This window comes from Zootoca vivipara, chromosome Z1 (assembly GCF_965207765.1).
Source record: "Zootoca vivipara chromosome Z1, rZooViv2.hap1.1, whole genome shotgun sequence".
NCBI lineage: Eukaryota > Metazoa > Chordata > Lepidosauria > Squamata > Lacertidae > Zootoca > Zootoca vivipara.
Window position 1 is genome coordinate 24,425,532 of NC_142583.1, and position 11,257 is coordinate 24,436,788.

The window sequence follows — 11,257 nt, forward strand, 5'->3', positions numbered from 1 at the left end:
TTGGAAAAAGGCAAGAAAGGGGAGGGCGTGACAGAGGTGTACAAAACTATGCCTCGTGTGCAGAAAGCGGATACAGTGAAGTTTTGCCTTCCTCTCTCCTAATACTAGAGCCCAAGTATGGTCATCTAACAAAGCTGAATGTTGGAAGACTCAGGCCAGATAAAAGGAAGTATTTATTCACTCAGTGTATAGAAATAGTATGGAACTCACCTTCAGAAAATGTAATGGTCACCAACTCGGGTGGCTTTAAAAGGAGCTTTGACATTCATGGAGGATAAATCTATCAATGACTACTAGTCATGATGGTTGCATACTACTTCCAGTATCAAATGCACTACGCCTGAACACCAGTTGCTGGGGAACACAAGTGGGGAGAGTGCTGTTGCACTCATGTGCTGTTTGTGGGCTTCACACCGACACCTGGTTGGCCACTGTGAGAACAGGATGCGGGACTAGATGGGTCTTTGGTTTGAGCCAACAAAGCTATTCTTTATGTTCTTAGGGATTTTATTCCACAGCTGCCATAAATTTTTATCTGTTTAAAAATCAAACTCAAGTGGCCTTTGGAATACACTTAGATCAGTTTAAATCAACAGATAAGCAGATGGTTAGTTAGGTCAATATAGGTCATCTGGAGGCAATTACCCCAAAAGCTGTAATTTGGCCTGTAGGCCACTAATTGCTGCCCACTGGCACAATGCACAACCACGTTATTGGCAACCTCTTATTTCCACCAAGAGAGAGAGATTGTGAGATATTTGGAGGATTGCATAATTATTTTCAAACATGTGATTTGCCACCCTTCCACAATCCACAAATACATACAAAATGAAAACACTGCACCATGTCAAACAATAAAATCTAAACTGCAGATAAAAGCAGTAAAGTGTAAAAGGTACAGTTGTTAAAAATGGTTAAAAAGCTCTAGAAAACAAGATAAAAAAAGAGTTTTGCCTGGTGCCTACCAAAAGAACATTTTTCCCACTCCCTGATCACTTCAAATAGCAGAGGCACCCAGATAAAAGCCTCTGATTTTGATCTTTGTGTACAGGCAGGCTAACATAATCCTTCAGGTATCCAGATATCAAGCCATTTGGGGCTTTAAATGCAAGCACCAGCACTTGAATTGTTCCTGGAAACATACCAGGGTCAGCATAGTTGTTTTGGGCATTGGAAAAACACAGGCTAATAGCTGTATTTTGAATTAACTACAGTTTCTGAACAGTCTACAATGGCAGCCCTGCGTACAACACATTACAAAAGAGCCAGCTCTACCATTAGGCAGATTGAGACAGACATCATTAGGTCAAGTGCTGAGGGTCAGGCAATGACAGAGCTCTGTGTGCACCACATGGCCTGCTCTGTGCCACCAAAGCTAGCCTGTTGCATTCAGGTACAATGGAGGATGTTGTCTCATTGCTAGTGTCAAAAAAAGATTTGACTAAAGTCGCGGACTGTGGGTCGGGGGGAGGGGTAGCGCTGTTAATCCGGGAGGATTGCTCTTTCAGGGCTCTGCCATCACCATCAATCACCGGCATTGAATGTGTTGGCCTAGTGTGGGGCACCAAGGGGGGCTTGGCTGTCTGGCTGGTGTACCGACCACCTAGCGCACCAGCAGCCACCCTGTCGGACCTGCTGGAAGTGGTGGCAGGCTTGGAGTTCCCTAACCTACTGGTTTTGGGGGACTTCAACGTCCATGCAGATGCCACCCCCTCCTCACGGGTTCCGGATCTGGTGTCTTCCATCACGACACTAGGGCTCTCCCAGTTTGTTTTGGGTCCCACACATCAAGCAGGCCACACGCTGGATTTGATCTTTGGTGCGGGTATAGACGTGATCATGTCCCCAACTGTGGAAGTGCCATGGTCTGATCACTACGCTCTGAAAGCCAGGATTGACTTCCCGCCCCTCCCCTGCTTGGGTGGCGAGCCTATTTGGGCTCGCCCGCATAGGCTGATGGATCCTGACGGATTCCGTCAGGCCTTGCGGGACCCTGCTCCCCCTGGCGGCTCATTAGAAGAGCTGGTCGAGAACTGGAATAACCGGCTCTTGGCGGCCATCGATGAGATCGCACCTAAGCGCCCTCTGCAACCCCGCCGAAACCGGGCCCCTTGGTTTACTGAGGAACTTCGGAAAATGAAGCGGGACCTTAGACGGCTAGAGCGAGTATGGCGGCGTGCTCACGACGGAGCCTCAAGAACATCTTACAGGAAACTTATGAAAGCCTATGAGATGGCGGTGAAAGCTGCAAAAAAGTCCTACTTCTCAGCTTCCATTGCATCCGCTAGCTCTCGCCCAGCACAACTTTTTAGAATAATTAGGTCCTTAACAACCCTAGAGGAACAGCCAAATTTAAATACGAATTTGACCCATAGCTGTGAGGCATTTGCGAGCTTTTTTGCGGAGAAAGTCTTGACACTCCGCCGTGACCTCCCTGCCAATTTGGATACAATAACGGAACTGGAGGCCCCTCGACTGTCTTCGAGTTCAGTATTGGACCAATTCGATCAGATACTCCCTGCCGATGTAGACAGATTCCTCCGAGCTGGAAGGCCCACCACTTGCTCCCTGGACCCGTGCCCGTCTTGGCTGATTAGAGCGTGTCCAGATGAGGTACAGGCCCCCCTGGGTGAGATCATCAACTTGTCCCTGGGCACAGGGACTTTCCCAGAGGAGTTGAAGGAGGCAGTGGTGCGTCCACTCTTAAAGAAAACATCTCTAGATCCTTTAGATCTATCCAATTATCGCCCGGTTTCGAATCTTCCGTACCTGGGTAAGATAATTGAGAGAGTGGTTGCCGAACAGCTTGGTAGGTTTCTGGATGAAACATCGGCTCTAGATCCATTTCAGTCCGGCTTTCGCCCTGGTCATGGGACCGAGACAGCTCTGGTTGCCTTAACAGATGATCTCCGTAGACAGCTGGATCGAGGTGGGTCGGGACTGCTGATTCTTTTAGACCTGTCAGCAGCCTTCGATATGGTCGATCATGAACTTTTAGACCACCGCCTTGCCGACGTGGGGATTCAGGGCACAGTCCAACAATGGCTGCGTTCCTTCATCTCAGGTCGGGGACAGAGAGTGGCGCTAGGGAGGGAGTTGTCACCGCGGCACCCCTTGGTGTGTGGAGGCCCGCAAGGCGCAATCCTTTCCCCAATGCTTTTTAATATCTTTATGCGCCCCCTTGCCCAGATTGTCCGGAGTTTTGGGCTGGGTTGTCATCAATATGCTGATGACACCCAGATCTATCTGTTGATGGACGGCTGCCCTGCCTCGGCCCCGGACACACTCACCAGGTGCTTGGAAGCTGTGGCTGGATGGCTACGTGGGAGCCGACTGAAGCTAAATCCTTCGAAGACAGAGGTCCTCTGGCTAGGTCGGGGCGACATGGGGTTGGGGGGCCAACTCCCATCTTTTGCAGGGGCTCAATTGGTACCAGCGCCTTCTGTCAAGAGTTTGGGTGTAACCTTTGACGCCTCCCTTTCCAGGGAGGCGCAGGTTGCATCCACAGCAAAGGTGGCATTTTTCCATCTCCGCCGCATCAAGCAGTTGGTCCCTTACCTCTCTCGCCCCGATCTGGCCACAGTGATCCATGCGACGATCACCTCTAGGCTTAACTATTGTAACTCGCTCTGCGCAGGGTTGCCCTTAAAGCTGACCCAGAAACTCCAGCGGGTGCAGAATGCCGCGGCGAGGCTCCTTACAGGGTCCCGGCCACAGGATCACATTCATCCAGTGCTTTACCAGCTGCACTGGCTCCCGGTGGAGTACAGGATCAGGTTTAAGGTGCTGGTTTTGACCTTTAAAGCCCTATGCGACTTGGGACCCTCGTACCTACGGGACCGCCTCTCCTGGTATGCCCCGCGGAGGACCTTAAGGTCCACAAATAATAATATTCTGGAGATCCCGAGTCATAAGATGGCTAGATTGGCCTCTACTAGAGCCAGGGCCTTTTCAGTACTGACCCCAACTTGGTGGAACGCTCTTTGCCAGGAGACCAGGGCCCTGCGGGATTTGTCATCTTTCCGCAGGCCTTGCAAGACAGAGCTGTTCCGCCTGGCCTTTGGGTTAGACTCAGCCTGACCCCTGTGTTTTTCTCCCTCATGGCTTGGATTTATGGCCTACTTGAAATGAGGCTGCACTTTAAATTTTAATACTGTATTTTAATCTGTATTTTAATTAATTGTTTTTATGTTTTATTGTGGTTCTGTTGGTGTCAGCCACTTATGGCCTACTTGAAATGAGGCTGCACTTTAAATTTTAATACTGTATTTTGATCTGTATTTTAATTGTTTTTATGTTTTATTGTGGTTCTGTTGGTGTCAGCCGCCCTGAGCCCGGTTTTTGACTGGGGAGGGCGGGGTATAAATAAAATTTATTATTATTATTATTATTATTATTATTATTATTATTATTATTATTATTACCAGTCTGACTGGCTTTTCTACATGGAATATGGTGAGGCACCACCATCTTGCACTTCTCCTGAGTCAGCAAAATGTCTTTGGTCACTCCTGCATTGCAGAAGTGAAATCTGGAGATTATGTTGCATGGTTGACAGCCTTCCCCAACCTCAGGTCCCCACATGCTGTTGCACTACAGCCCCATCGTCTCTCATCATTTGCCGTGCTGGCTGTGGATAACAGGAGCTATAATCCAACTGGGGAACCAAGTTTAGGAAAGGCTGCTCTACTGACAGCACTCTTACCTCACTTTGCACTAACAAGATATTGTCAGCGCAACAGAAAGCAGTTGCCCATCTTTGCCACTGTATCAGGGAAGGGGGGAGCTTTGTTGAAGCTCTATTTGAGGTAATCACTGGGGGGAATGGATATCCATCTCAATTATACTATCTCAAGCTAGATACAAGTGTCACTACTTAATCCTACCATTTAAGCTAACTCCCCTTCAGAGTAACACACACAGCTCCCTGGTGTGGCTCCCCTTCATTACATACACAACCTTACAAAACAACAAGAACCCACTGACAGCATACCCATCAATATGGCTAATTTAACCCAACAACCCTCTGCCTCACACATGCAAACAAAACACACTGCAGTCAACTGAAGGCAACCAACCATGCCCCGGGCCCTCCAACCTCTTTCACCACCAAAGATAACTAATCAATGAATAGAAAGAGAACCTACTCATGTGACGCTGACATAACAACCTTGCACATACTATGTAAAAGAATGAAAGTTCACTACCCCCCTTCTCTTTCCCCCTCTCACTCACCCCATTTCTTCTCCCCCAACTTTATACTGTACTGTCTGTAACATTGGTGTCTCACATTGAATATAACTGATCTGTATACAGGATTATATGAGCAGAAAGCAGAGACGCTGAATGTACTTTCCTAACCCAATAAAATCTTTAATAAAAACCTTATTTTAAAGAAACCTACACAGCTTCTGAGAGTTCACCAAGCATTGCTGTCATGTTTTCAGTCTTCTCACTCTTATCTTTAAAGCCTACAAAACTCTATCCTTAAAGACAATAAAACTCACTTTATATCAGTGCAGAAGGAATAAGATAAAGATTTCCTGGTGGTTAATATTGTTTGGAAATGATAGTGTTTCCTACTTCGAATCTTCAAGAACGAGGTGGGGTAAAAGGTCTAAATACATAAATAAAATACTTTTACAAAATGTGATTGCTAAATCTCTCTCTCTCTCTCTGTGTGTGTGTGTGTGTGTGTCCGCCCACCCTACATGTCATGCAAAATGTTTGAATCCAATAAGAAACCCAAGAAGAGAAAATGAAACTGCAGTGCCAAAGCACATAGGCAGCTCCAGTAAAGGGCTATTTATGCTCTGCAGTTCTGCACAACTTAGCTCTGTAGCAAGTGCTGTTTCCAGGATCTTTCTTGTATACAATGTGGAATGCTGGGAATGTAGTCTGTGATAATCCATGGTTGGGTGATGTCATATCTAATCTAGGTTCTGGTACACAGAGGTTTCCCCTGGAGCAAAATAGCATTCACTTGCTGAGTGGCACTGCAGAACTGCTCTTGAGTGACAACATGGAACGTGTTGTTAAGTTTCCTTTTTGCTCTGCACACTTCGTTGGTCAGCTCAGCAGTACATTTTGTCCCAGAATAGTTACATGGTGACACAGATGCCAACTATTGGTTCCTTTTCTGGACTCCCAAGAATCCTCTTTAAAAAAGAAAAGAAAAAAAGAACTACGACAAGAGAGCTGTTGTGATTGTAGTAGTTATGAAACTGAGGTACAAACCAGTAAAGGTCTGCTTTGAATCTCTGACACTAAATCACTAAGTGGTTTAAGTAAAGCAAACCCAACCCTCACCCATTGTCTCCCATCTTAAATAGGGGGCTAATAATACTGACCAGCTTTACAGGATTGGGGAGATACAAGGCAATCCAAGGATATATCTTCAAACATTTTAGGACAATTATTAGGGGGAAACCATAACTGTTGAAAGAAATATAATACTGCTTTAAAGATATAGTGCCGATAAGGTCTTTGAAAAGGGCCATCACATAATAGTCCAAATGTATTTTCTTCTGCTCCAGTAGATACAACCCAAATCAATGGATTCAAATCACAAGACTAAGGATTTAGACTAAACTTTAGAAAGAACTTGCTGATGAGGTGAGCTGTTTGACAGACTGACTCGGAAGGTGGTGGACTCTCTATTAGAGGAGTTTAAGCAGTGGCTTGGGAGCCACCTCTCAGGCATGCTGTAGTGGGAGGTTTGTTGAATTGTCAGGGGATCGGACTAAATGACCTTCACTGACCCAAATCCAGGATTCTATGATCTGATGAAGTGGACACTAGTCTACAAAAGCATATGCCATCATAAATGCGTTTAAGGTGCTGCAAGCCTGTTTCTTGTTAATAAAGCCTAAGTGAATGAAAGATGTTCTGCCCTGGTCTTCATTTGCAATCTCAGAGAAGCTAACAGAGGGTTGCTACAGGCTTCTAATCCACACCTGGACAGCTGCTTAGCTTCAAGAATGCTACAACATTAGGTGTTCTCAAACCATTTACTGGGCCTAGTTCTAGTGTTAATTTGCTTTTCTGCAAAGCAGATGGCTTTGAGTACTTTCTTGAGGATGTACCATTATTGCTCATAACAAATCTAGCCCTGCTTTTAAACTGCACAGATTTCACTGAGACAGATTAATTTAAGTGACTGGACAAATAACAACTGTGGCAATTTCAGGAAGATCACAGGGGGTGCAGCAGTCCTGCTCCATTAAAGCCAAACACTGTTTTTTGCCGGCTGGTTTTCATTTTTCATTTTCTTGGTTAAAATACGGATTGCCTTCTACTGTATGTTAGCTATTAGTCACCTCTTTTTGGCTACCCTTGCCCCAGAATAATTTCATATCAGAGATATTGTGGTGAATTAAAATGACAGCAACCAAACACTGTTGCTTATTGGAGCATTGTTTAAAGGGGGGCCAGGTGTGCTCTGTAGGGCTGCTCAAGAATCAGGGCTGGCCTAAGGCATTTTGGCACCTGAAGCAAACCGTAAATGGTGCCCCACCCCAGGCAATAAGGGTTGAAGAAACAATTGGAGAATAAATACCTACTTCAGAAACAAGGGTGGGAGGAGACCAGGAGTGCCTTCTATTTGCCAAGAGCAGCAGCAGGCAATGCAGATCCAGCCACCTGAGGTGGTCAGTCGCCTCACCTTGCCTAATGGGTGGGTTGGCCTTGTCAAGAATGCTGCACATTGATCTACACTTGGTTATGAGGCCAGTCTGGAAGAATCCAGTGGGTCAAAGATGTGGCCAACAGAATCTGGAGCTTACTTGCTTTTCAGTCCCCACTGTTGATTATCTGCCGGAGCATTTTATCTTGTAGTCAGTTAATATGACTCACTAAAAGAATCCAGAGCAATTGCTCCATCATTCAAACTAGAATTTCTTTCCAGGGATAGGCTATGTCATAAGCACAGGAGACTCTAATGTGAAACAGGAAAGAATACATGCTGTGCCCCAAGACGCTTCAGGATTCCAGCTACTATAAGACTTATTAAGGATTTATTTTGCCCGTTTGTTTCATTGGCACTGATTCATTTGTTGTCGTCTTCTTTTGACTTGTAAGTTTGATACCTTTGAACAGGTAGGTTTATCCTCTTCTCATTTTGTCACACCTCACTTAAATGCCACAAGACATGAATAACAGCTATTTAAGAACTCAGGGGACTTTGTGCATTCTACATTCTCTCAAAATTCTGAAAGTGCAAACAGAGACTGTAGTTTTGATCCAGGTAGCATATGGAACTGTACATGATTTTAGTTCCCCAAGGATATGGATAAACTAACCATCTTTAGTACAGTAATAACACATCTCCCAAAACAGTCAAAGATCAGAAAGCAATAAAGAAATTTTGCATTTCTGGGGGGTTTAGCATGCAAAACCCAATACAATCATGAAAATTGAGCTCTTGTACATCCCATTAACTTCATTCGGAGGGTTAAGAAGTGGTGCTTAACTTTGGCCAGAATGTGCCATAAGTGTTTGCAAAGGTAATATGACACAGACAAGTTCAAGCACAGTGTGAATTCCTCCTCATATTTTACTGCATTTTTCCTGATGTAGCAACAGCCTTCTCAATTGCTAAAGAGTGAACTTGAGTACAACTACAGTAAACACACTAGGCAAGACACATTAGGATTTTGTTGTCTTCTTACCATCTCATATTTTTTGAATTGGTCCTGCCTATATTTCTCCCATGTACGTCTCCAAAGTAGTTCATATGTAGAGCCAATCCCTGTTTACTCTATAAACTATTTTATCTGGCAACTCTATTTATGAAACTGAGCTTTTAAAAACACACAAACCCCCCTACCCTAAGATTCAAGTTACATTTTGCCTTGTGTGAGTGGGCATGTTTGCTTATGATTTCAAGCAGCAAGCTGGAGCAGCTCCCTCCATTTACAGTGGTACCTTGGTTTAAAAACACAATTGGTTCCGGAAGTCTGTACTTAACCTGAAGCATACTTAACCTGAAGCGAACTTTCCCATTGAAAGTAATGGAAAGTGGATTAATCTGTTCCAGACAGGTCCGCGGAGTACTTAAACTGAAAATACTCAAACCGAGGCGTACTTAAACCGAGGTATGACTGTACTCACAAGTGGGTGCACCAGGTGGCCTTTTCAAGGTCCATGTTTGCTTTCCATGTTCATCTTTGCCCTGTGACTACTTCCTACATGTACACAGTATGCTCACAATCTCATGAAAGATGGTGCAGGGACAGACAAGAGGCAATGAAAGGAAACAATGTAGAGGGAGGAGAGGAGAGGAGGAAGGACTGCTGCAGATCCCTGGTTAGCCTCACACAACACTATGTTGAAAGAAGAGAGGGATGGAACCTTATATCTTATCTACAGCAATCTCTGAATGACTACATATGTCAACTCACTGAAAAGCCTGAGTATGACTAACTAGATTCTGTATCTGCCAAACTGCTGGCTTGCGTCCCATCCCCAGACTGAAAACATGTCACCATATTAGTCTTGCAGCTGTTGCTGTTTGTTAAAGGCCAATAAACATGGCCAATTTTTCTATGGCAACCATGGCTAAAGCATTAGCCATGTCCCCAATCAAAGCTGTGGAAAAATGTCACCAAAACTCAAACGTTATCAACTGATCTATCCCAGCTGTAAAAATGTAAGAGAACCTACATCCCTACCCACCTGAGTCAGTCCTACTGCCTCAGGTGTCACAAGACTAAGCTGTCATAGTAGGTTCCATCCAGAACATACACTGACCTTTCAGCAGGCTGGTGTTAGTTTCAAAAGAATTTTTGTATTTCATACCACTGAACAAAAAAAAAATAGCGACGTGGGTGGCGCTGTAGGTTAAACCAGAGCCTAGGGCTTCCCGATCAAAAGCTCGGCGGTTCGAATCCCTGCGATGGGGTGAGCTCCCATTGCTCTGCCCCTGCTCCTGCCAACCTAGCAGTTCAAAAGCACATCAAAGTGCAAGTAGATAAATAGGTAAGGTAAGCGGGAAGGTAAACGGCGTTTCCGTGTCCTGATCTGGTTTGCCAGAAGTGGCTTTGTCATGCTAGCCACATGACCTGGAAGCTGTACGCCGGCTCCCTCAGCCAATAACGTGAGATGAGCGCCGCAACCCCAGAGTCGGTCACGATTGGACCTAATGATCAGGGGTCCCTTTACCTTTAACGAAAAGAATAACATTTGGCAAATGTCTCCTTAAGATTTTCAGTTACGAAGAAAGCAGATATTAACAAACTGGCTCAACCAATTTCATTCAGGTCATCTCCAAACTGTCTGTACTGGATTCAAACACATACCAGGAAATTTAGATATGCTCAATTAAAGTGGATTAAAGCAGTTTGTCACCCCAGCACAACAAAGGCACTTTTGTAAAAATGGGGGTTTTGCGCTTAGGACAGTGACAGGGAAATGCACTAAAATGAGTGGGATGAACGAATGATTAACAGGAAGGCATGCAAACGTTGAAGCAGCAATTTGGACTAAATGCTCAATGTCATAGCAAACAAAGCTGAGCAGCGTAAAGCAAACAAAGAATGAATATTCAATAAAGGCTGGCCTAAAGTTGTGAACTCACCCTGTATTTAAAGCACACTGCTTCCTTCAAAGAATCCTGGGAACTGCAGTTTACCCCTCACAGAGCTACAATTCCCAGCAGCCTTAACAAACCACAGTTCCCAGGATTCTTTGTGGGAAGTCATGTACTTTAAAGGTGTATACAGTCATATTCTAACCTCCATGCAAGCAAATCAGGCTGAAAGCTCAAATAGGTAATCTGGAGGAGCCTTGCGACAAACAGCTATGTAAATTTTAAAAATAGATTCAAAATACTTTTGAGAAACCAAACTCTGGTCTGTCTGCACACAGATTCTGATGCTATGTGCTGGGAAGGTAAATTATAATCAAATCAAACCAAGCAGTCGTTTAGCCCAATAGTTTCTATAGGTACCATCAAGTCACATGATCGTGTCTCACTTCAGGGATTAAACTTGATACCTCCCTCCAAGTAATGCAAGCAATTAACTACTAATTTACAGCCCTACCCATCATGAACTGTAATTCATTAACTCCCAAAAAGTAACAGATCCTCATCAAGTGCTTCAGGCAGCTCATCTTGGATGTCATGGAAGGATAGCATATTGTTAGTTATTTCATCTATTATTGTTGTATTTTTACTTCCATCCAGAGGCACATGTGGGATTTTCGGATTCAAGTGCCAAAATAACCTGGCCAGCCTTAGATATGCTTTTGGTTGCCC

At 44.7% G+C, this 11,257-nt stretch overlaps 1 long non-coding RNA gene across 8 annotated transcripts in view; it reads right to left on the reverse strand.

Annotated features, from left to right (window-relative positions):
* Positions 1-11,257, reverse strand: part of LOC148687305 (uncharacterized) — a 116,646-nt gene that overhangs the window by 77,780 nt on the left and 27,609 nt on the right. Inside the window, exon 1 of one of the 8 annotated variants that reach the window (XR_015947878.1) lies at positions 9,112-9,238. The exons of 6 other annotated variants lie outside the window; for them this stretch is intronic. This is a non-coding gene — a long non-coding RNA (uncharacterized LOC148687305). Of the gene's footprint in view, positions 1-210; positions 298-9,111; positions 9,239-11,257 lie in introns of those variants that run through there. One more of the 8 variants, XR_015947879.1, reaches the window with a different exon arrangement.